Source organism: Paroedura picta, chromosome 6, assembly GCF_049243985.1.
Source record: "Paroedura picta isolate Pp20150507F chromosome 6, Ppicta_v3.0, whole genome shotgun sequence".
Taxonomy (NCBI): domain Eukaryota; kingdom Metazoa; phylum Chordata; class Lepidosauria; order Squamata; family Gekkonidae; genus Paroedura; species Paroedura picta.
Window position 1 is genome coordinate 30,799,440 of NC_135374.1, and position 26,773 is coordinate 30,826,212.

The 26,773-nt window shown below is 43.2% G+C and overlaps 1 protein-coding gene across 1 annotated transcript in view; it reads right to left on the reverse strand.

The window, feature by feature from the left end:
• GAP43 (growth associated protein 43) overlaps window positions 1-26,773 on the reverse strand; it is an 80,363-nt gene that overhangs the window by 45,732 nt on the left and 7,858 nt on the right. The gene's annotated exons all lie outside the window — the stretch shown is intronic.

A 26,773-nucleotide genomic window follows, 5' to 3' on the forward strand; every position in this document is an offset into this window, starting at 1 on the left:
TGAACGGGGAAGATGCCCTGACAGAAGGCGAAGGAAAATCCCAACTCCCCATGACATCAACACCAGCCAGGGGCCAGCCTGGCGCTGCCCAACCCAGAAGCCGTGGGGCAAGGGAATGTGGATATTTTCATACTTCCGGTAGACAGCCAGGGTGCCAATGGGCCTCTGCTGACGCATGGCCGTGTATTGGCAGACAATCCGAGTTCCACAGCAGTAACCATGATGGGCCCTCCTGACTTACTGCTGGCCAGCACCCTCGTGTGGCTGCAATGCTTCAGGCCACATGGGGAAAACACATCTGGTTACTGCCTCTAAAGTTCATGTTCAAAATGTCAGTGCAACCTTTTATACATGCTTAATACTAAGCTTCTGTGATTTCAAAGAGTAAGATGGTGCCAGAATTAAATACTTTTCAAATGTATTGATTTAAGTGAGAGAATTAGAAACATTAAAAGCAATGGGGTTTTTAAAAAGCATTTAACTCTGGCCAAATTGTGCCCATTATTTTCAAAGATTGTGTGTTATTTATTTATTTAGAAAATGTATACGGTGTCTCTCTAGAGATCTGTTTGATGCTGCTCTCAAATCAAAATATTATAGAAAATTATTAAAATGAAAACATTGAAAGCCAGCCACTGAGAACCCAGCCAGGTTTGAATGAGATTACCATGAGGTTGATAAATCAAGGCAAACATTGATTGGAGGTGTGAACTAAGCTTTAAGATAACTATTACATTGTCTTTTTATTCCATGATTAACTACCCTGTCTTAACAATCAGGATGGGGTAGAGCATATCAAAGCTAGCCAAGGATCTCCAGAATGGCTGGGGAGGGGAGCAAGAGCTGTTGGAAATAGCAGCAGCCAAACTAAGAGACCCAAATATACAAATGGCTTGCATTTGTAAAAACAGCTAGACTTGAATCCAGTAGCAACTTTAAGTCCAACAAAAATTTCAGGGTATACACTTTCTAGTGTATAGAGAGAGCCTCTTGTGGCGCAGAGTGGTAAGGCAGCGATATGCTGTCTGAATTTGTCTGCCCATGAGGTTGGGAGTTCAATCCCAGCAGCCAGCTCAAGGTTGACTCAGCCTTCCATCCTTCCGAGGTCGGTAAAATGAGTACCCAGCTTGCTGGGGGGTAAACGGTGATGACTGGGGAAGGCACTGGCAAACCACCCCGTATTGAGTCTGCCAAGAAAACGCTAGAGGGCGTCACCCCAAGGGTCAGGCATGACTCGGTGCTTGCACAGGGGATACCTTTACCTTTACCTTTTAGTGTATAGAGGCAGCGCACCTTTAAGTCAGAGCCCAGATGGTTTTCGTTGGCTCCAATTTAAAAGGGAAAACCCCAGGGAGCTCCAACTATCATATGGAAGCTGCCAAATGTAGTGGGGGGCATGCTGTGCGGCCTAGGAAGAAATCTCCTTGCAGAAAAGGCCCTGCTCTTTCCTTACAACAATGTGATGGGAACACTTTTATCAGTGTTGATTTGTTTGTTATCTTACAGGTCCTGCTGGTAAGACAATTTTACTTCAAAGGGGGTGGTAGATCAAAAAGATGTGATTTGTCCTTTTTTAGAGCCTAAGGCTGCAATTCTATGCACAATTACTGGGAAATAAGCTCCAGTGAATGCAAGGAAGAGGGTTTACATCTGAATAAAAATGCTTAGGAACACACTCCATTCATGATTATATTTCATATCCTTAGATCTGCTAGCCAGGCGCAAACAGACAAATCGAAACAGGGCCAGCCACATTGAACATTTATGATTCTTAGAAGTCCAGGTAAAGGTTTTCAGAAAAAACTTGCTAAAAAAAGATTTTTTATGAAACCCAATATTGATTGCAACATATGCAGATATCACATCAACAATAAAAGGGTACTGCAACTTGGACAGCTACAACTGCAACTGAACCCCTTGCACAAGAGTTGGCCACAGTAGTGTCCAATGGGAGGAGGTGACAAAGCAAGGCCTGTAAGACAGGTAAGGCTTGCAGAGTGTGGCTGGACCAAGTTCACCCAGTGAGCTTCCATGGCAGAAGTGAGGACCAGAACTTAGGTCTTCCAGCTCATAGTCTGAGGTGCTACCCAATATGCCACACTGGGTCTCCCTTTTTCATCCATCCATCCATCCACCTACCTACCTGACTTCCTTCCTACCTAATCTTGGTTTTCCTCTTGGTAACTGTCCACCCCTAAATTAAATGCCACCTCAGCAGCATACTGATAAGAGAATGTCAGTTTGTTGTTGTGGTTAAGAGTAGTGACTTTTAATCTGAAGAACTGGGTTTGATTCCCCACTCCTTCACATGCCACCGGCTGGGTCTTTGGGCATGTCCCAGTCCTGTTAGAACAGTTTTGCAGAGATCTCTTAGCATCCCCTGCTTTACAGGGTATTTGTTGTAGAGAGAGGAAGAGAAGGTGATTAAAAGCTGCTTTGAGATTCTTTCAGGTAGTGAAAATCAGGGTATAAAGAACAACTCTTCTTGATACTCTAATCTTGTAATTAGGAAAGGGCTTGCTGAAAAGCAGGAGGTTTTAAATGTGGTGGCTCTTCAATTTTAGTCACTGTCAAATGTTCAAAATTAATGAAATTGTCAGAGCCATCCTGACCCGTAGTCACACCAAAAAGATTGCCCTGACACGGTTGGCTCAGGCTAGTCGGATCTTATCAAATTTCAGAAGCTAAGCCTGGTCAAACCTGGTTAGTATTTGGAAGGAAAACCACCAAGGAAATCCAGGGTTACCACACAGAGATAGGCATGGAAAACTACCTTTGAGAAAAAGTAGGGTATAGGGGTTAAGACCAGCAGACTTTAGAGAAAACAGGGTTGTTTACTCGGAACTGTTATTCATTGAGTATCTTCTGTATAGGAGCACATGGAGACTGCATGAGCAGGCCTGCTCTGGAGACAATTTGTAGCTATAACACCTCAAGAGGGCACTGCACACCAAGCCAAATTCTTGACTCCACTCAGGAGCAGGCATTCCTCACCTTCAGTGCCTCCATCACCATCAAAGCTAAAAAGCATGTAGTGGGGCAGAAGGGAGGGTATGTGTTCCTGCACAGAAGATACTAGATGAACAACAGTTACAAGTAAGTAACCCTGTTTTCATCATCAATCTTCTGTGCAGTTCACACATAGTAAATCTAGAGAGCCACTTGCCTGGAGGTGGGTACATGCTCTGTTTAAATTTTTTAAATGCTGTCTTCCCATGTGCTTCTCATCTAGCTTGAATGTCCAGAGCTTAGTGATGAACAAATGTATCAGCTTCTAACCGTGGCACTCCACCCTGAAAGGCTGTGGATGATGCCACTAGCCTAGTGGAATTGGCCTGACTCCAAAGGGACACGCCTTCCAAACCTCACTATAACATCTTCTCATTGTGGATACTATCCATCTCGATATGGACTGTGAGGAAGCCTGTTTTCCTCTATTAGGGCCAGCCAAAGACAAAAAGAAAGAAGCTTCCTTTCTGAATTCCCTTGTTCTCTATAAATAAAACAAAAGAGCTCTTCTCACTTCTAAAGTCTCTCTCTCTCTCTCCCAGATTTAGATTACGGGGAAATACAGGTAAGATTATTTCCTGTGACATGTGGAACTCTGATAACACATTGGGAACAAAAGACAAATTTGTGCATAATACTACCTGTTCTGGGGGGGGGGGATAAAGGAGGGGGGTCTGCTCTTAAAATGGCCAATTCACTCACCCCCCTAGCTGAAGTAATATCTACCAAAAAGCTAACATTCATTATTACCAGTTCTAATGAACATATAGCTAATGGCTCAAATGGTATAGTCATTAATTGCACCAATAGCAAGGATAAAAACAACTGAGGAACAATTGGCTCAACTGGAGGGCAAAGATTATGTAATCCCTTAAGGCAGGGGTAGTCAACCTGTGTTCCTCCAGATGTTAATGGGAATTGTAGCTCATGAACATCTGGAGGACCATAGGTTGACTACTCTTGCCTTAAGGGACCTTTTAGTTAAGAAGAAGAGTTGGTTCTTATATGCCACTTTTCTCTACCCAATCAAAGCAGCTTACATTCACCTTCCCTTTCCTCTCCCCACAACAAACATCCTATGAGCTGGGTGAGACTGAGAGAGCCCTGATATCACTGCTTGGTCAGAACAGTTTTATCAGGGTTGTGGTGAGCCCCAGGTCACCCAGCTGGCAGCATGTGGGGGAGTGCAGAATGGAATCCAGCTTGGCAGATTAGGAGTCTGCACTCCTAACCACACAGAGATATTCCTTCAAATCCTACATGGAAAAGTGCAATTGCAGCCAAATGTACCTTCAGTGAAGAAAAAGTCAACCCTGTTTCTTTTAATGATAACAGGTAATCAAAAATGATTTATAATAAGGCAGTTGCAGGGGACTGTTGTTTAACTGAACACTAAGCCTTCTCCATTTATACATGTATGATTTTCTGGTACTTGGTTTTCTAGTGTTCAAAAGAACTTCACTGACCTTCTGGGGGGAAATGAAGTCTTTGTCTCACATCTCCATGCTGTCAAACTGAGTCAAATCAGATTGTGGTAAAACAGCCCATTGAGTATCAGTAAACCTGGTTCCTGAGGAAACTTCAGAAAACAACCTCTGAAAATCTTCCATCTAGAGATGGAAACCAAACTTGCTGAGACTAGAAAGGAGCAACCAGAATCTACCTCTTCTCTGTTCTCCTTTCTGGATTTCTCTGGTACCCTGACTAATAATGGTAGTGGAGGGGAAGTATGAAATAGAGTTTTTGCTATTGTTATTTGTTATTGCATTACAGTATGGCAGAATCCAGTCATTACTGTCTGGTAATCTGCAATCTTGAATCCACGGGCAGTGGGGGAATAAAGTTTCCTGCCCAAACCTTCTAATTTTCTATCATCCTTGTCTTTGGGAGCAGCATGATATCTCTGCTTTCCTTTCGGTCACATTTCTTCTACCAGCAGGGAAGAAGGAGGAGGATGAGTATAAAGAAAATTAAATGGTTCTTTCTTGACCTTGTAAAAATGTTCGGCCCTTTCGAAGTAGGCAGAACTGAATCAAGTTGTTGATAAATATGTAAGTTTAGTTCTTTCAATTCTTCCAAAATAGGAAGAGCAATGAGGCCTGGAGAGAAAGAATAAAGATGACTCAGGAACTTGTCCTTGTACTCTGTAGTTGTCACCTCAATTTCAAGGGATTTTGACATTAAAAAAAATTAAACACAGAACTACAACATACAGAGAACCATAATACAAACAATCCAATCAACAAACAATACACAAAACCACCAAAAACAAAACCCTGAAACATACATTAGCTATTTCAGTTGATTACTTTTGGGATTTTGCTGTTCTAACCATCTGTTTCCCATATTCTCATAAATCCTCCATAGGAGAAGTGATTACTGGTCCCCACACTTATCATTTAGGCGGATAACTGGCCTTGGAATGATAATTAAAGTCCCAATGATAATTAAAGTCCATGATGACCTAGGTATCGTTGGGATGGCCATTGCATAGGCAGGTATCTTTGTTCTGCCTCACTGATACTTGATGATGCAAAGGAATGTCCACTTCAATCTTCCCTTCTGAAACTGGGACAATTGGAGATCTCAGAACCGAAGATACAATATGTGGTTTGTCAGAAATTGTTGACTTGGTTCCAGTGTTGCGTTCGGAATCACTGTTGCACCAAGGACTTTCATTTGTCCTTCTTAGATTTTGCCTTCTTTGTGGGTGGCTCCAAAGAGACCCTTTTCTCATGAGGAGACCTCAACTTGGACAGATATGTACAAACATCAAACCTGGGGGTGGAGCCAAATTAGTTGAATCCATTGTCTTCTCCACAGGGGCTTTTAAAGGAGCTGCCTTGGACAGAGGCTTCAAAGCCTGTAAAGCCTTCTCCCTCAAAGCTGCCTTCAACTTGCTGGCATAATCCCCCCCTGGCCTTTGGGGTAAAATTTTGGGAGAACTTACAAGTGGGCACTGATGTTCTTCATCGAGACAATGATCATGTTAATCTGTCTGGGGCATTTTAGGAACATACCAGGAATTCTCAACCAGGAGTCCACAGACCCATGGGATCCCCAGCCTTTCCACTCCTGTCTTAATGGACTTGGCCACAAGCTATGGAACTGGTCACTTCCAGGGTTCCACTCCCGTCTGAGCAGGAATGAGTTCTCTCATGGTTTCTGTGCCTGAGAGGGGGTAGGGCTTGCATGCCTACTCCTAACTTAAACTGCCTCCTGTCTTTTTCCCTCAGGCTGGTGTAGTGTAGTGGTTAAGAGCAGTAGCTTCCGGCAACCCAGGTTTGATTCCTCTACATGTAGCCAGCTGGTTGACCTGGGGTTAATCACAGCTTTAATAGTACTGTTCTCACATAGCAGTAATATCAGAGCTCCCTCAGCCCCACCTACCTCACAGGATGTCTGTTGTAGGGAGAGGAAGGGAAGGTGTTTGTAAGCCACTTTGAGACTCCTTTGGGTAGTGAAAAGCGGGGTATAAAAACCAATTCTTCTTATTCTTCTTCAGTCCTTCTCAAGCCTGCCTGCTAGCACAGGTGGAAATATCACTTCCAGTGACGTCACTTCCAGGGACAGAGAGGTGTGACCAGCTGACATCACTTCTGGGGCTCCTTAAAGCCTGAAAAATTATTTCAGGAGCTGCTCCATGGTCAAAAGTTGAAAAGGGCTGGCTTATACCATGAATATATTGCGGTCTCCAAGGTGCTACTAAACTCTAGGTCAGTAACAGGGTTGACAACTCCAGGTTGGGAAGTTCCTGGACATTTGAGGGCAGGAGTCTGAGGAAGGAAGGGACCTCAGCAGAAATGTGATGCCACAAAACCCACAATTTAAAACTTTCGTTTCTCCAGGGGAACTGATTTCTATAGTCTGGAGACTAGCTGGGAGAATGTCACGCCCTAGTCAATAATCTGCAAACAGTTTTTGATCCACTAGCACCACTTTACAAAATAAGAAAATAAATTTTGTTTTTAAATATTATATTTGGTTTTAAAAATATAACCCATTAAGAAGACTCTTGAAACTTAATTGTAAGATTTCAGGAACTTTAAATATAAGGTAATATTAGGATGGTTAATTCTGCAATTCTGAGCTTAGAGAGACAGAGAGAGGCTCATCACTGATCTAACTTCTCTTAGAATACCATCATTTTGCAAGTTCCCTAGAGTCCTATATATCTCTATATTTCTATATTGGGAGGAAGCAGCTGTCCTCCAGCCCACTTCCAGGTATCTCTGCCAAAAAGAATGCATTTATACCCACTAACTTCAACAGTCGGTTCATATTCAGTCGGTTCAACAGTCATTCATAAATTGTTTTTTTCATAATCTAGCTCCACCTGATTCTTCGATCAAAATTCTGTTTCAAAGTCCTACATCAGCATTCACATCCCAGTGAGTGAAGCCAAGAAGTTGGCTTCTATCCTCTGCACTGTGTTTCATTTAGTACGGATTGGGCAGTAGAGCACAGTATCTCTTCTCTTTATGGCTAGTACAGAGCCAATGTGCTTCAGTACTAGGTACCAGAGAGAGAGACAGAGAGAGAGAGACAGACAGACATAGAGACAGAGACAGCTCAAGGAAAACAGGACTATCTCCCCACAAAGGACTCTTATCACCTGAAAGGAAAACTCTTTTTCATCAAGCAAAAGGAGGTCCTCCACATACAAGCAAGTTATATACAGTAATTTAAAATAATCAATCTCTTTTTGGGAGGATCACTTTGCATTCCTTTTGGGTAAGTATGGATATTCCTTTTGGGTAAGTATGATGACACTAAAAGTATAGTGACATCTAATGTCCCAGCAATTACTGGAGTCCAATTAGAGGGCAAGCATCATAAACCCTAATCCTAAACCCAACCCCTTGGAGGGATCAGTAGGCAGATATGATAGAAGTAGAAACTGGGGCTATATGTTTTTCCAGTCACAAAAAGGAAAAGTTAAACACTCACCCACTAATGTGTCATTTTCAGTTAGGAGTGTACAAACTTGGTTTTTCTTTTTAAAATGTCTTCCCTTTGATTTAATTTGTTTCTGCATTCATTTATTTTCTATGGGTTTGAACAAGAAACACTTTCCTTGGCTGTTAGCATCTTTTTCCCCCTCATCCAAATGAGATGGCATTCACAGGGATTATACCCCTGTCCCAAAAACAACCCCATGACAAATTTCAGACCACTAAATGAGAGGAATCCAGTTTTATAAGCAAACTAGCTTCAAAGCCCGTTCCTAAGAATGGGCCTTGAAAGGGCCCCCTCCCCTGGCCCCTGGCCAGACAGTTTAAGGTGGCCTTGGGCAGCAGCTCGCAGCCAGATCAAGTGGGGCGGGCGGGGGCTGGGCAGCTCGTTAGGAGGCCTGGGACAGAGCTCCTTAGAAGGCAGTCAGCAGGCCGGGAGGCCCTCATGAGCAGGCCCAGCCTAGCAGGCCAAGAGGCCCTCTTTAGCAAGCAGTCCACCACGATCCTTTGCCCAGGGCCCTCTCACCTGCTGCTGGCTCCAGGCACTGAGGCATCTGAGAGCAAAGAGGCTAGAGTCCAGGGATGGAGGGCGAGAGCTGCAGGGGCAGGGCCAATCAGGGCAAAGCTGATTGGCCCTATTCTAACTTGGATAGCCGGACATGTCCCACCCCCTAGGCTGTTTCATAAATATATAGAGGAACAACAATGGATAAGGATGTATCACTTGCAGAGCAGACAGAATCTGGCATTTGGCACCTCCAGAAGGCAGGCCCTGTTACAGAGGAAGCACAAAATGCTATTTTGTGAGCCAAAAAAGACAAGCAGACTTGCACAATCAGCACTCAAGTCAAGAAGTGCATACGGAATAGCAGAACTGCCCTCTCCCCATGGTTTCAGGCACAACTTCCCATGTCTTCTTCATTGTTCAGGAAGTGATTACGAATGCTTTGAAAGGAAACCCAGAATAAAAGCACTTGGTGAAAATCACTTGAACAGGGTTGGTCCGCTGTGCCCAAGCAAGCCTTGTAGTTGCCTGGAGCATCAAATCAGCATTGCCTCCCAGGTGCATGCAACTGCCTCTGCAGCCCATCACACACTTCACTGTGGTGATCTAAGGGGAGATGCCACTCAGTTTGAGAAGGGGCTGAAGAGGGAAGCGGTGCCTCTATGGTCTGTCCAAGATCTCACCTGGCAGTATGGAAACAGGTACCTCCACCACCTCTGCCATTATTTAGGACAACTTCTATCTGTAGCTTGCCCTGGACTTCCCCCCTCCCCCCACACACACACACAAGAGAAGGGCATTTCATACAGCTCAGTGGCTTGAGACGTAAGCTCGGTACACTGCAATGAGTGACATGGAAAGGCAGAAAAACTGACTGCTAAGATGTGTGTTTTGAGTAGGTGGCATGTACTGCAAAAGCGTACCAGATAGTGTCACTAACAGACTTTTTGATAGGATACAGAATTAATAGACAACACTGTAACTAGGACAGAAATAAGAAAAATTAAAGAGAAAATGTTACACCGGCTAAAATAGCAAATGAATGCATAGATCAATTATACAACTTTTGCATGCAGTTGGAGTCAGAACAGTCCCTGCACGGGCAAAAGAACTGAAGGAGCTGCCACCCTACTCCACCTAATTCCTGTTCAGTATAGCTGAGAAAAGAAGGTGCCATCTGGACAGATGGAGCATTGTCAGACCTAATGATTTTGGCTGCTGTTCTCAGTAAGACAGAGCAAGACACTTTTGGCCTCGAAGAAGACAATTTTCAATATGCAGCTGGCATATTGCATATCATAATGAATGTTCATTTCTTAGCACCAGTTTGAAGTCTCCTTTCCTCTCTTCAGTTTTTTTTTTTGGGGGGGGGGAAAGGAAGGCTTTCTTCCTTATGCCTCTTTTTCTACTGCCTTCTCAATACAGCCCCTCAACCTGGCAAATTCTGGAATTACCACTCCTGACAGGCACCTGCTCATTTCTCCTTTTCAGCATTTTGGCAGTTCAAACATACATACACATATATTCCAACACTAACCTGGGGTACGGATATTTGCCCAAAAGCACTAATAGTTTTGAAGGTGACCCATAGTCTCTCTCCTGAATGTAAGGACAGAAGGAAAGGGCTAATTCCTAAAACCACAGACTGATGAGATGCAGTGACTGAGAAATACAAGAGATAATATTTTGCCAAGGGCATTTGCTGAAGTAACAAAACGTGGACGCACTAGACAGGGGGGAGGGAACCCTTTCACGCCTGCTGATATGAGGAAGCAATTTAGCACAGTGAACAGCTCTACTTAACCCAGCTAAATGGTGTGAAGACACCAGGGCTAGAAGAGAGCACTTCCCTCTGAACCTTTCCATTGCAGAGTAACAGGATTCCTTTATACCAGAGAAGACTGTAGTGTTAACTATGGATGGAGAACAGTGAAGAAGTCAAAAAGAGCTATCAGATACCTGCTCCATTTCCCACTAGCACAGTCAAAGATCACATCAATAACTTGAACTCCTATGCCTGCCACCCCAATATTTCATAATTTGGAAACTAGTCATATTCCAGATATTCATTGGCACAGCTTCCTATTGGGCTTCAGATGTTCCCTCTTTTTTCTTTTCTTCTTGTTATCTCCTGCATTGTCCCAAGGAGTGATTGCCCCCCCCCATCATCAAGACAATGAAGTGTTTGTAAACATGTCTTATCTGCATCAGTTTATCTGGGTAGCAGATTTTCGAAGTCTTTAACTACATGAAGGAAAAGAGCTGCCTTTTTGTGCCTTGCTTTTCACTACCTGAATGAGTCTCAAAGCAGCTTACATGCACCTACCCTTCCTCTCCCCACAACAGAAACCCTGTAAGGTAGATGGAGTTAAGAGATCTCTGAGAGGACGGTGACTATCCTAAGGTTACCCACCGGCTGTATATAGAGGAGTGGGGAATCAAATCCAGTTCTCCAGATTAGAGGCCAACGTTTTAAAACACTTTACCAAGCTGGATGAGCAGTTAGCATTGTAAAAGGAACTTTCTTTTATCTAAGCAGGAGTTTGGAGTCAATAGAAGAGGATCAGGGCCTACAGTCCTTATCAAGATGCTTTAGTTTGAATTCATATTCGTCTCGCAGGCAGGTAGGGAGCTACCTCTGCCACTGCTCTGAGTTCACTTTGCCCAATGAACAAAAGGGAGCTGAGTTTAGCAAAGCATCTATTTGTGATATTTCTTTTTTGGAATTTATGTCTCTGGTAATAGGAGCAATTAGCTTCTGAAGTGGTGTTTACTGGTTTGTTAAAATCAAACAAACATCCCAAGCAATTAGAGAAAGGGGAAGTGGATGAATTCCCAGTGGCTGGGGAGCAACTAGCTCTTGGGTTCAGCCAGCACAGCTGGTTCCTCCCTTCTGGCTCTGCTGCAGCAGCAGCAGCAGCAGCAGCAGCAGCCTCTGCCACAGTGTTCAAAAGGAGAAGTTTCGTTTTGCCTTGCCTGTGGGGAAAAAGGCAAGCAGGTGCCACACTCTCCCTCCTGCCTTCGGAAGCCACCCCCCAATCTCAGCCGGGATCAAGAAGCCAAAAGGTACTGAATGAGGGGGGGAATGGATGAAGAATGATAATGGGAGAGGGAGTACTAAAAGCCAGAAAGGCAAAATAGAAATAGACAGCAAGAGACCGACTGCCTGATGCATGATAAAAGAGGGCTGGGCAGAGAAAGGGGATGCTGTAACAGAGGAGGAACTGCACAGGAAACTGGATACTAACCTGCCTAGCCAGAAAAGCCCATAATTCATGGTGCAGTGCTCTTTCCTGGTACAAAATGCACCTTTTCAATGATTCCTAAGCTCCAGCTTTTAGTGGTCTCAGGACTGCCATGATCCCAGGGACAATCCACATCAGCATTTCCCCCAGACTGGCAGGGTTTTTCCTTCTAGCATGGCTGGCGGCAGCATGCCTCTGTGGAATTAGCCTTGTCAAGGAGAATATTGATTTGGATACTGATGTGTTAATACGTGACTGCTTCCTTTTCCCATTCCAGTCCAGACAATAGGCTGAGGGACCAACATGCCCAGACAAACAGAAGGTGTATCCGTAGCCTTTAAATGTGCTTGGGGAAAGGAAGAGGCAGCATATACCATGGAGAAGGAAACACTGTGAGCATTTCTGCACCCTTTAAATATAGTGTACCACTTACCTTATGAAGTTGTTATATTCCGGTCCCTCCACATGACATCACCAACATCCAGCATATGGGCAGCAACCGGGTGGCTACATCCTCCATTTTAAAGCGCTAGTTGGGGAATCCCCAAAAGTGGATTCACCAACATATTTAGCGCTACCTAATGGAGAGCAGCCAGCAGCCCACCAGCCAAATACCGGGATGGAGGCTCAAATGCGCAAAAGGCACTTGCCTCATCCCGCCCCCTCTTCTGGGGCTGGGAATGTCATTTTTAAAATGTCTGACATCTTAAAATGCCCCTGCCACCCGCAGCAAGGGAACTCTGCGGAGTGTGTGCACACACATACGTGTGTACGGGGAGGGGAAACAGGGGAGGGGAAACAGCAACAGCAGTATGTAGGGGAGGGGAAACAGCAGCAGCGAGCCCTCACTGGGTAGAGTGCGCGTGCGTGCATGTGTGTGTGTGTGCACATGTTTGCATGTGAGGAGGTGGTTTTTTTTTTCAACTGAACTGCCTGGAGCAACGAATAGGCGTTCAATCATGTAGGCAAAGGCAAAAAAAAATCCCCAAAGTTGGAGCACAAAGCCTGCCTCTCTAAGCTGCCCCCCATCAGGAACGAGGTTTATTTTCAAAAGCAAGCAAGCATCATGATTCCATGCACAGTGGCAATGAAGACGCACTATGGCATTTCAACAGAGAACTACTTATTTTTTTAAGAAAAATTAGCAGGCATCGTGGGGACCCTTCAAAGCATGGAGAAAGGGGATTGGCTGCCTCGCTTGATTGGCAGGTGGAAGAGAGTTGCGTATAAATCACATTGCTCTCTTCCGCCATTTCCAGCAGCATTTGTGGAGGGGGAGAAGCATGAAATGGTGTGATGTAGTAGTTTAAAGCAGCAGCTTCTAATCTGAAGAGCCAGTTATGATTTTCCACTCCTCCACTTGCAGCTAAGGGTGACCTTGAGCTAGTCACAGTTCTGATAGAGCTGTTCTCAGAGAACAATCCCATCACAGCTCTCTCAGCCCTACCTACCTCACAAGACACATGGCCAAAGAATCAGGGGTACTTCTGACTGCCATAGCTGTTGACATCAAGTCATCTTACCATATCTTTATCTTCAGAACAGACCTGTTAGATGCTTTCTGCATCTACAACAACCAGTAACTACAGGCAAATGTCAGAGACTATCTATACAACCACTTAGGAAATGAAGTTTGTGTTTACCTGTATACTATATGGATTTCTGAGGGAAGTCATCCTGCTACAACAGATTGACTTAATATTTGGTTGTAGTTTCAGATTACAAACAGTCAAAATTGATGGTTGATGAAAATGGATTCACCATGCTCTTAATATTTGCTAGAAGACTTCATTACAACAATTGTTCCTCCAAGGTCAGGAACAGAGGGTGGCAATAGGGGAGAGAACCCTAGTGGCAGACACTGGCATGCAGAGTCTCACAGGGATCTATTCTCACCCCAATGTTATTTAATATCCGGAGTTTCAGGCTGGACTTTCACCAATACATTGATGACACCAGCTATTTGTGCTGATGGACAACCATCCATCAACACCTCCAGGTTCTTCGGCCAAGTGTCTTGAGATCCAGTGGCTGGGTTGACATGCCACAGATAGATGGGGTCCAATTGAGATCTATGACCATGGTCAGGAGCCTGGGTGTGATTCTGGATGCTTCCTTAACTATGGAGGTCCAGACCACAAATGTTGCCTGCCAGGCATGGCCCTACTTGTCAGGATCCAAACTAGTCACCATGATCCATGCAATCATCACCAGTGTGATGTAGTAGTTAAGAGCAGCAGCTTCTAATCTGAAGAGCCGAGTTTGATTTTCCACTCCTCCACTTGCAGCCAACTGGGTGACCTTGGACTGGTCACAGTCCTGATAGAGCTGTTCTCACAGAGAAGTCCTGTCACAGCTCTCTCAGCTCCACCTACCTCATAGGATGTATGTTGTGGGGAGAGGAAGGGAAGGCAATAGTAAGCCACTTTGAGACTTCTTATGATAGTAAAAAGTGGGGTATAAAAACCAACTCCTCTCCTCCATGCTGGATTACTATAATTTACTCTATGAAAGGGTTATCCTCGGAGCTCTCCAGAGTCTTGAACTGGTCCAGAATGCAGCTGCGTGGTCCTGACAGGGCCCCAACAGAGAGAACACATACAACCTGTGCTCTCCCAGCTACACTGGCTCCATATCAGATTCAAGGTTTTGGTTCTCACCTTTAAAGCCCAAAAGGATATGGGACCTTTGTATCTATGGGAACACCATTTCCATATGTCTTCCATAGAATGCTACATTCTAGTGAAAAAAATCTGCTTAGGGTTCCCAGCTCCAAGGAAGTAGAATTGGCCTCAAGTAGGGACAAGGCCTTGCTCTGCAAAATGAGATCATGACCTTGCAGGACATTAAACAGTTCCACAGGTTCTACAAGACAGAGCTGTTCCACCAGGCCTATGTTTGAGACTTAGAAACAACTTATAGTTGCTGGCCTCCCTGTCTACAACCCATCCAACAAAATGTTATCTGAACAAATCTATCATTCCTCCTTCTTTTCACTCAAAGAAGGAAGAAACCCACTTATTTTATATTTTATATTTAATTATTAATTATTAATAATATTAATCTTACCATTTAAAACCTAATATTTAATTTCTTATTTATGTATTTTAACCCTTCATAAGCCATCCGGAGCCTCCAGGCATGGGCAGGGTATAAAGATAATAAATAAAATTAATAAAGTAAACAATGAAGAGAGAAATTCCTACCTCCCATAATCCAATGGAATGAGGACCCTATAACCTTATCAAGATGTGAATGTATGGCACATAGATGATAACTGCACATGGGCATATGTTTAAATACTTGAAAAACTTTAATAGATGCTTATCTGTAATTTTCCTGCCATTGGTGTTATATTTTGTTGTATTTTTATTTATTTTATGTTTGGGGAGCAAACTAAAAAAATGTGGCACTTGATATCATATGCAGATGTTACCAATTGTCAAGAGGGCTGAACATAAGACCAGCTTTATCTCAAATTTCTAGTAGTGGAAGATGCAAGGTTTGAATGCCATGTAACACTACTTTCTGACTAAAATTGCATCACTAGTCCATTCTTGATGCTAACATACATACCCCTTCAAAGTAGCAACAATCAGTATTTTCAGAAATGATCCATTCCTTCTGCTAAGTGAAGAGGGACTTCTGCCTTTATTAAGTTCCAGTTCAACCAATAGTACAGTAAAAGGGAACTGAGTCCACTGAATATCTGAAAGGAACTTCAAGGATTATCTGATTTAAAGTATTCTCTCTTTAGAAAGATCTATTACTATAGCTCATTCATCCCTTAAACAATGCTTACTCAACCTCTTCATAACCTTCAATAGAGGAGACTCTGAAAATTCATCTCATTAGATTAGCTGGTTTTAGTGTGCTGATACAGAATGTACCAAAACCCCATTTATCTATAAAGACTACTGCATGACCTTAGGCAAAAATCACATGTCACACATGCATTATAAATGTAAGTATATACATATACATATATATATAAAGATGTTTGTAAATTAATTTTCACACAAGGCCCTCAATTTAGAAACCTGGTTGTGCCTGGAGACTGGGCTCGGTAGGCCCCAACATAGGACATTTAGAGAAGGATCAACTCTCCAGCGGACTGATAGAATGGAGCCACTGTATATGGGGGGGCTTGAGTGGCAACAGGGTACCAAAGGGAAACAATCTGTATGTCTAATTCTTGTATTTGCATTGAAGTGGCCAAGGATGAACTTGGGAAGGCAACCTCTACTTGAATAAGTAAGTAGATCCCCCGGTCCAAGGCCATGGAATGCCACACTGGTGCAAAAAAGCACACAAAGATACCTCTTTTTCACATATCAAAAACTGTGATACATACATCTAGATCTGATGAGTACACCAACAGAAGGAGAAAGAGCAGAACATGCTTTAAGTATATATTGGATTGCAACTCCAGGTTGAGAAATTTCTGGAGATTTGGGTTAGAGCCTGAAAAGGGAGCTACCCCAGCAGGATACCATAGGGACCATCCTGCAAAGCAGCCATTTTCTCCAGGGGAATCGAACTCTGTTGTCTGGGGAGCAGTTGTAATTCTGAGATATTTCCAGGTCCCTCCTGGAAGTTGGCAACCCTATACACATATGAATTCATTCAGCTGTCAACCTGAGCTTTGCATAAAAGGAAGACCTGAAGTTGAATCACCTCTGAACTATCCCTTGGCTTCTCATTGCCTGCCTCCACATCGCAACCTTGTTATTCATCCAAATACCAGCCACAGCAGACCCTTAGCTTTCAAGATTTGACTATTCGCATCTCTAATTCCAGACATCTGGTTTCGTTTTGGCTTAATACTGCCTGCCTCTAGGGTGAAGGTTTCCTTTCTGTCTTCTTCAATAAACATTACTTTCAATACATTGCAAGTGAGAAACCAGCCATGGATGTGGTTGGACTGTTAGATATCAAAGTGTCCTTGGGATAAAGGGAGAGGTCATGTTACAGATCAGTAACTTGTTAAAGAACAGCAAGCAGAAGTAAGTATAAATTATCTGAAGTCAACAGTGAGCAGTTGTAGCCAGAATTTCTGGGTGACACCAATTTATTCAAGATGATGAAACCTGAAACAAACAGCAAAGCATTGTATAAACATCTTTCCAGACTGACTGAATAGGTAACAGAATGGCAAATGAGGTCCAGGGTAAGCAAGTGTAAAGCCATGAGCATGAGGCAAAGGAATCCTAACTTCACAGTCACCAGTGAGATTGAATGGCAGTGACTAGAAAAGGATCTACAAATAATGATCAATATTTAATAAAAATGATCCTCTGAATGTGATAGCACTGAAGGAACTATTTTGCATACTAAGAGGTTACTGGCAAAGAGATTCAAAATAAGACAGCCCTGTTTTCTAATACATTTTCAGTATGAAATAATACAGCACTATTTAGATGACTGTGTACTGACTCGTGGTAACTCCATCCCTTGGATGGTCCAGGCAAGAGGTATGCAGAGGTGGATTGTTATTGCCCTCCTCTGGATAGCAAGCCTGGTCTTCCTTGGGACTCTTCCATCGAACTACCACCCTTGGGCCAACCCTGCTTAGCTTTTAGGCTCTGGTGAGCTCAAGTTGAATTGGGTTATCCAGACTGCTATTTACTGGTTGTTCCAACTCAAAGCAGATAATTATAGAACTGGTGCAGAAAAGGGCAAGCTGAATGAGGAAAGCCCTTTGGGTGTTTTTGTTTAGAAAAAAAAGACAAGCAAAAGAAAAATGACAGAAGGTTATAAAATTATGTATGTTTTATACAAAGTGGATAGAAAGATAATTTGCCAGAATATTTGTGTTGGGTGGGCACCCTATGGTACTGATTGGAGACTCGGCAGAATAAAGCAAGTAGTTCTTCACACAATTAATGAACGGAATCCATTATCAAAACAGCCCCATTTACAGACACAGGCAAGTTCATGGAGGATATTTTAGTCAATCATTATTAGGTATAATAGAATAATGGAAGATCAGTGTTCAGTATGGTGTAGTAGTTAAGAGCTGCAGGACTCTAATAGTTTGATTCCCCACTCTTCCTATGTACAGCTGGGCAATCTTGGACTAATCACAGTTTTTTTAGAGCTCTTCCCACAGAGCAATTCTATTAGAACTCTTTCACCCCCACCTAACTCGCAGGGCATCTGTTATGGGGAGAAGAAGGGAAAGTATAAGCCACTTTGGGACTCCTTTGGGTAATTTCTCTCTCTCTTTCAGACACAGGGTATCTCTGAGTACAAGTTGCAAGAAAGATTGCAAAGAGCAGCACTTCTTGAGGCTTCCAGGATCACCTGCCTGGTTACCATTAGAAACAGGATACTGGAGTAGATGGACCTTTGGTCTCATCCAGTAATGGTCTTCAAGTTGTATCCCAGGGAGATCCTTAAATATTTCCAGGTCCTGTTTATTGCATATTCATGCAGCCATATTTCTTATATTCCCAGTTGGCATTTATGTTTCTGTGCTGGTGTAATTTATGCCTCCCCCTGGTTTCTTTTTCTTTTTAGTGATCCAGTTTTGAGTAGTGAAGCCAACCTTGTGGTACAGAAATGAATGAACAATCACCCCAGCATGAAGGACTAATGGAACACAGGATGCTGACAACAAGAGTAATTAGACATGTTGATCAAAATAAACGTGTGAAGAGTAGTGTACTAAAAAACAGCAGGAAGTGGGAAACACAAGGCCAGAGCAGAAACACATTGTGAAATTGTTACCAGCAGAAATGTTAATTTGTTGCAGGAGAAAATGCAGGAAATTCCATAAACCCTACTATACCAACAGATTTGTTGCATTTGGATAAAAATCAATAACAATAAATCATTTCAGAAAAGAAGTGAGGAGAGTTGCCTGCATTCAAAGATTTGTCTACAAGAGGTAAACAGAATTCTCCACTCTACTTTCCCTTTTGTGACAGCATCTCATCCCAGCCTCACATTTATATAACAAATGCTAATCCATCTACCTTAAAAACCAAATACAACTTCTACACCCTGGTTCTCAGCCTTTCAATCCAAAGCAGAGTGGAAAGCTCTACAAACAGAAATCACAAAGTGCCTTGATCCCAAATCAAAATGTGCACAAGGGGAATTAAAGGCAGTAATGGTAGGCAATCTTTGAAGAATCAGGATGATGGAGACTCTCCATCAGAAAAAATGGGAAGCAATTGCTGTTAGGCCATGTAACAAGATAGACTGTATTTAAAAACAGAGAAATGCATTTTGATTAGCTACCAGGAAGGACAAGCAGACCATTAAAAACAGAAAATTATAAAGCAAACTTGTAAAAATGCACAGAATAATACTCCATTTAACATGGTTTGTGTGAACTGAAATACAGTTTTACAACTTTGTTTTTATTGTCCCTCTCAACTTTGGTAAATACGAAACACTTGTAAATGCATTACGAGGTATTTAGGGGTAAAATGAGCTCATTTGGGTAAATTATCAGAGTTTTGCCTCGACATATATGTCATTATCTACCTAAAAAAAATTGTTTGCCATCATTTATTGCAGTGGTCCCCAACCTTTCTGAGGCTGGGGACCAGCAGGGCATCGGGCCGCGCCCCCGCGGACCGCGGCCGTGCGGGCCATGCCCGCGGATCGGGCCGCGCCCGCGGGCCGCGCCCACGGATCAAGCCGCGCCCGCGGGCCGCGCCCACGCCGGGCCCGTGGGCCGCGCCCACGCCGCGCCCGCGGATCGGGCCGCGCCCGCGAGCCGCACCCGGGCCGCACCCACGGATCGGGCCGCGCCCGCGGATCGGGCCGAGCGGGCGTGGCCCGCACAGGCGCGGCCCGGCCCTGATTCCCTCTCCCCGCCTCCTGCAGTAAGAAGCTTCCCGGGCCGCAAGCTTGCGGCCTGGGAAGTTTTTTACTGCGGGGGCGGGGCGGGGAGAGGGAGCCGCGGCCCGGTGCCATGGCCTTTGCGGCCCGGCACCGGGCCGCGGCCCGCAGGTTGGGGACCACTGATTTATTGGACTTCTTGCCTGCTACTCCCAGGAAAACCGGCTCATGTTACAAAACAGGTTCCAATCCAGAAATCCACCTTAAAACCCCATTAAAACCCAATACAATATAAGAAACATAGCAACATGGTGGTAAAAAAAACCCCATCCTATAGCAGCATACCCATCTTGGGGGAATGGTAATATAAAAACTAGTCACCACCTGAAGTGCTCAGAATTGGTAGCAGATGCCTTCCTGGAGGGAAGGGGGGCACCAATTCAATGCCCTGAACTGGCCTTATCCATAAACCTGGTGGAAGAGAACATGGGATCTGCAGGTTTTCTAAGAATAAAGACATGAAGTAGCCTAGTACTGAATCAGACCCTAGGTCTATCAGGATCAAAACTATTCTAAATGGCATTAACTCTCCAAAGTGTCACACAAATATCTTTCACATTACCTCCTAACTTTTTAACTTGAGGAACTGCCAGGGATTGAAGTTTTCAGCCGTGGGTAGGTACTTGCACAGTAATCTCCCCTACCAACACTGGAAGGCAGCATAAAGGCAGCCAACAGCCTCTGCATGTTTTTGTGGGCTTGGGAGAAAACTGAGATTTGAAAAATCCAACATGTTCCTGCATTCCCCCAGGGCAGGTTATATCAACCAGGGTTTCATGAAGCCCTGAGGATTCTTGATAGCCCTGGAAGGGTTTCCTGAATGGATGGGAGTTAATTAATCTTTTACATATGTGATGTGACCATATATGGACATGTTGACCTGCCCACCCCTTTGCAAAATAGCCAGTGATGGGCCTGGGGTGGGGAGGGTCTCCAGGTGGGCATGTACACAGCTATGCTTCCCAACCATATTCTGCACAATTGTGTCACTTCTCGGGTTTCTAGAAGCCTGAAGAATGTTTCATGGGTTTCTCAATGGTAAAAATGTTGAAAATAGCTGCTCCAGGGTCTCACATCCATACTGACCTTTCCTGTATTGATACACTTCTTCCCTCTGTCTGCTTTGGCAGCCAGTCCATCTGCTTGCTAGCTACCCTCTTTACTTATCATGGGAAGACTGATTTATTAGAAATCTTTGGAATCCATTCATTTCAAAAACTGATTTATAACAACAAAACTGCTATTTCTTGGCCCAACTGAGAGTGGGGTTTGCATCCAAACTAACCAATCTACAACTTTAGCCTTCAGATTATGACAGACCTCATATACATAACATTACTATTGGGGTTAGTGCTAGTTTGGTGTAGTGGTTAGGAGTGCGGACTTCTAATCTGGCATGCTGCGTGCGATTCTGTACTCCCCCACATGCAACCAGCTGGGTGACCTTGGGCTCGCCACGGCACTGATAAAACTGTTCTGACTGAGCAGTAATATCAGAGCTCTTTCAGCCTCACCCACCCCACAGGGCGTCTGTTGTGGGGAGAGGAATGGCAAGGCAACTGTAAGCCGCTTTGAGCCTCCTTCGGGTAGGGAAAAGCGGCATATAAGAACCAACTCTTCTTCTTTTATATGGCCTTCTACCCTTGACATAGTTTAGGGATTCAGCATGTCTTAATCCAGCACAAATTTTACTGTGTTCCTTCCAAACACATTAACCCAAAGAGTCATTGTAAGGGATATATGGGGAAGACAATGTAATATTCCTGAGATTGCTTCCCCAACCAAGAAGTGTATAGAAGTTCCAATCACTATGAACTCCACTGTGATTTAAAAACTTCCTTTCAGTTGAAGCAGGGAAGGCTTATATGTGCTATTTGTTACGGGAATTATTCAAATAGGAAGCTGATTTTAAGTGTGTACAAACGCCCTATGTTTATCTCCCCCATCATCCTTCTTTGTCACAATAAGGAATCTGGTAATTGCCATTTTCTTTTGTAGCCAAACATTTAATGTGTAGCTCCAGCTCTAAAACAACTGTTAAAAAAAGCAAATTTCAGCAGTGAACCAGATCAGGATGGTTCATGTGCTTAGAAAAACTCTGGTTTTCTCCATGTGTGACTACACAGCCTACACAGGACGAGATGCTGAAGAGACTAGTATCAGATATTTTGTACGGTGCTTTTTCAAGGTGGGGGGAAGCTTGTGACATGGCTATCATAGTGGCACTTGACTGTGAAGCTCAGTTCACTTTGTGCCCAACAAATGCTAAACAAAAAAAAAACAAAAAACAAAACATCTATTTATTCACTCAAGGTTTGGGTTGATTTAGATCAGAGATTCCCAACCAGGGTTCTGAGGAACTCTGTAGTTATTTAAAAACTCCCCAGGGGTTATGTGTCCTTTCTCTGAAGTTTGGATGGCACTGCACCACTAGATGTCACTCGAGCCCACCTCCCCTGTTGCTCTACAGACCTAGTCTCTTTCTCCACAATGGAACCAGTAGATGATCAACTGAATGTCTTGGCTGGCTCTTACATCTCACTTCTGGGCTCACTTCTCTGAAGAGTCATGTCACCACTCCTAGGGTTTCTTGCAGTCTAAAAAAATATTTCAAGGGTCCCTCCATGGTCAAAAGGTCATGTGATTGAAGGGGGTGGCTTGTAAGCATTTGCTCATTTTTAAAGTGGAATAGTTTTATTACTGTACATTACTTGTCATTATTGGTTATTTATTTAATTGTGTTAAACACGTTGAATTAATGTCGACGCATACTGAGAAAGCTTCACTTGAGAAGTCTTTCAAACAACTAATGTTCCTCTATCCATGAGACATACCACAAGATGCTCATCAGGACAGCAGTAATGGGGAGGGGGTCATCACCAGTTAATCTTCCTTCCCTCGGTATAGATACAGCTTCTCATGGCAGCTTAAGATAGGGATAATGTGTAATAGGAAGTAAGCCAAAACCACAAAATTTAGAAAATAATTTTTAGTGGAAGTAGTAATAGACCGAGACAGAGCGAACCAGCAACACCTGCAGGGCCACTGCTCCCTCCCGCGCAGAAATCCATCTATGCATTCTGCTCTGGACCTGATTGCATTGTTATAGTCCATTACCTCAATTATAGTTTTACTGTTAAGATTGTTGTTATTGTTATGAAAAACTACGTTCCATGTACTGTTTTATGTTTTACGTAAACCGCCCTGAGCCACAGGGGAGGGTGGCAAATAAATAAATTAATTAATTAATATATATTGTCCTTGGAAATAATGGGATATACTAAGTTGGCATAGTGCTTACATATAAGGACTTTTCATCTGCTTAAAAGTTCTCTTTTTATCATCCTACAAAAACCCAACAGGTTGCCAGGCTGAGCTTAGCAACTGGTAAGAAGTTTAAGAATGGGGAATTGTAGGTATAACGTCATCAATGTTGCCAACACCACAATTTCACTTCTGAGTACAATTCAGAAGTGGCAGTGGATAGTTCTAGGAATCTTCTGAATCCCCTCTATACTTTTACCATAGAATTTCCAGATTGTACCTAGAAGTTATGTAAAAAAGAACATTAGCAGTTAAAAAAAATTCTACTACCTCTCAGAGGGGCAGCAGACATCAGAGGCAATTGGTGGGAAGCCTCCTGCCATGGAGGGAAGCCTGGCAGCTTTACCTTTGATCTAATTGCTTTTGGTTTACTTAGGTATTATGGAAGTGTATTGAAGGTATCCCTGCATCTCTTTCAGGATTTTTGATTATGCAAAGAAAAATCTGCATGTCAACCGAAATCAGTTTAAAATTTACTGCCAACACACAAACTCCTGAGAAATGCAGAAATTAGTAAAGGAATCAGCCAACATTTTTCAGGTTTCTTTGTGTATCCTTGATGGATGCATGCTAACAGCTCTGAAACAAATGACTGTTATCCATTGTGTAACCAATGCCCAGGGATACGTTGGAGACCAAAGTAGCAGCAAGTTGAGAGATGCTTTAATAGCTAATGTGAATTATGTGATCAAAAGGCTCAGCTGAACCCACATCTGTGTCCAGGGCTGGTAAAATACAACCACACCCCAGTTGTCTGCTAGAAAATGCTCTCTGCAAGTGTCTTTTTTAGGGGCCGATCAGAGTATTCATACTTTGGTCAAAGGAAGATCTCGGCCTCTCTTTTTCTGTCTCTGGTTGACCCATACCCCAAGACACAAGCAACTACAACAGTTTCTTCTCTTAGTGAACTTTAAGGACTGGAGCCTTTCTGAACAGTTAAGACAATGGGGCAGCCAAGCAGCTCAGAATGCTCGGAATGTGAGTGGATGAGTACACATCGTAGGGAGATGCTTCTATCCAAATGCCAAATTAATTAGGACTAGGCTATAAATACAAGCAAATAAATATTAATAAATACAGGGACCACTGCAGACAATAACAATTTTCAGTACTTTTAATTTGCCTCAACTGAAGAGAGACTAATTTTTTTCCATTATGACTGCTATAATGTATATTAGCATCCCCTGATTGTCAGCAGATGATAACAAATAGCTGAATGTAATGGCCTCAGATTACATTTGTGTTGTCAGTGTTGCCAAAATGGCAGGAGAACCTTGAGTGGGCCAAATGTTTCCCAGATAAATTGCACCTATGGTAACATATATATTTCCATTAACAAAATGGAAACTCTAGAATGTTCTGTTTGATCTTTTCTGCTGTACCAAAACCCACATCCAGGCAACCCAAAAATGGCTTACGGGCATTCACTAAGTCTAATATACTTGGAAATAACCAGCTGCAGTGGTGTTACTGCAGTGCACACAGTGAGAGTAGATTTTATTTATCATAACTTTTTTTCTATTTATCATAACTTTTAAAGAAAGGAAGTGAAAAATAAAATGATCCAGAGTAATCCTGCTCAACCCACCTCAGAAAAAGAACCATAGTAGTGCTAGAGTAGATTTTCTGAATTGCATGTAAAATGAGGAAAGAAATGTGGGCGACTCGAAAAATGATGACCAAGAGGGGGCAAGGCTGAGGTTTTAGAAAAACATAATTGGTGTGAGGAGAGTAAATAAGGAACAATAATTTCAAAATATAAAAGGTCCAAGGCCCTCTGCAGCAAATGCAAGTCAAACAAAAGGTATCACTTCTTCATTTGGCAAGTAATTAACCTATGGAATTCATTTTCAAGGGACATTATTGCTTTAAAAGATAAAATAAGTACATGGAGACAAGGTCAATTGATGGTACAATATCCAAAGTGCAACTGCCATATTTGGAGATGACCATGTTCTCTCTTATTAACAGATGCTGAGGATTAACAACAATGGGCTGTAATTGCCATTATGCTGTGCTTATAACCTGTTTGGGCCCAGAATAATGGCAGATCCACAGGATATGGTTCCTAGGTAGTTATTCTTCATTCTTCTATAAGAACCAACTCTTATAAGAACCAACTCTTCTTCTTCTCTTCTTATTCTGCCATCATCCAGAACCAGCCCAGAGCTCACCTGATCATAACACAAGAGCCATGCTGCATCTGATCAGTAGCCCATCTAGTTAGCATTCTGTTTCACTCAATGGCCACTAGTTGCCTGCAGAGCCCACATACAGGCATAGAAGCCAAGGCATTCCCCTCTTGGATACATGTAAGTTTGCCAGGCTGGAACTAGCAACCAGCAAGAGGGGGGGGGGGCAAGCAGCCATAATAAACAACATGATGTCACTTATGAAAAAAAACTGGAAATGATGTCAACCCCCTTTAGGTTTTACCATAGATCTAATGGTGAGTCCTCGACAGGCATTATTTCACCTCTGGGGGGTTTTCAGGAAGAGATGTTATATCTTTGGCCCAACAGACATTTTCTCTAGGTGAATCCTAGAAAGGCGTGATATCACTTCCAAGATTTCCCAGAAATTATGTCATGCCATAGGCCTGGCTGTCATTTCCCCCCCACAGTAGCAGGTAATAAGAGCTGGGACAGGGGATCCCTTGCCCCCACCAGGGGACTGGCAATAATATTAAATGTACACCCAGAGAGAGGCCTTGCACAGAGTCAAACCACTGGTCTATCAAGGTCAGTTCAATAGTGCTCTGTCTGGCAGCAAGTTTCAAGGCTCTGAGGAAGAGGTCTTTGACATCACCCGCTACCTGATCCTATTCACTGAGGATGCCAGGGACTGAACCTGGGGTCTTCTACAGATAAGGCATATTCTCAACAACTAAGCCACAGTCCCATTCCAGAATGAGTCCATCATTTATAAGGGACATAAATTGCATAAATTTGCATTCACAAAGCTTAGAAGAGCAAACTGAGGGGGTGGGGGGCACCCAAGACACTATGACAAAATTTCAGAGGCAGGTCATGAAAGAAACCCATGAAGAAGACAGGGATGATGAAAGAGAGAAAAGGATGGGCATGAGCTACACAGAGGGTTAAATGTTCTAAAACCATGAATCATATGGGGGGGGGGTAGAATAGGAAACAGAACAGATTGGCATGTGGGAGGAAATGAAGAACAGGAGGAGATGGTGCTATTCACTTTATTCAAAAAGAACAAAAGCTTTATTGCACTAAAGACAGTTAAATCAATATTTTCCTAATGTTATTTTTCCACATAAGCAAATGGGTGTGCTTCCCCACAGGGATGTTGCATTATCATGAATGAAAAGGATGAGTTGTCTGCATAATGGTAAGAGGGAGGAGAGAAACTGTCTACAAAGACAATCTAACGAAGTGGAAAATTGCCTCGCAAAACTGCTGGCATGAAGTTCTTGAGCAGACAAGTGTCCCAAGCCCCATCAACACAGATGCTGGGGAGCAAAAAGCCTCATCCTACTAGATACCATATAAGGAAAGGGCTCATCTTTGCCCATCCCTCCTCCTGTATCCTGCAAAGACGCCATTTGTCTAACAGCATATTATACACAGTAATTAATGTTTTGGTAAATTACCGGGTAGCAAAATTGTAGGCTTTTTCCCCTTCACAAAAGACCCACTTTGCAACCATTTCTGACCTTCCATCTGTAAATTCAAAACAGTTATGCAAATTTTAAGTAAATTAAAACTCAGACTTCCCATGTGAATTATGGAGGTATTGCTCATTGGCAGGCATGAAGAGATGTTATCACTAGGAAGCCCAGAGGAGGGAGTTTTTCAGGTAAGCTGAAATTTATGAACTCCTTGAGGAGATAAATATTTTGACCATTTGCA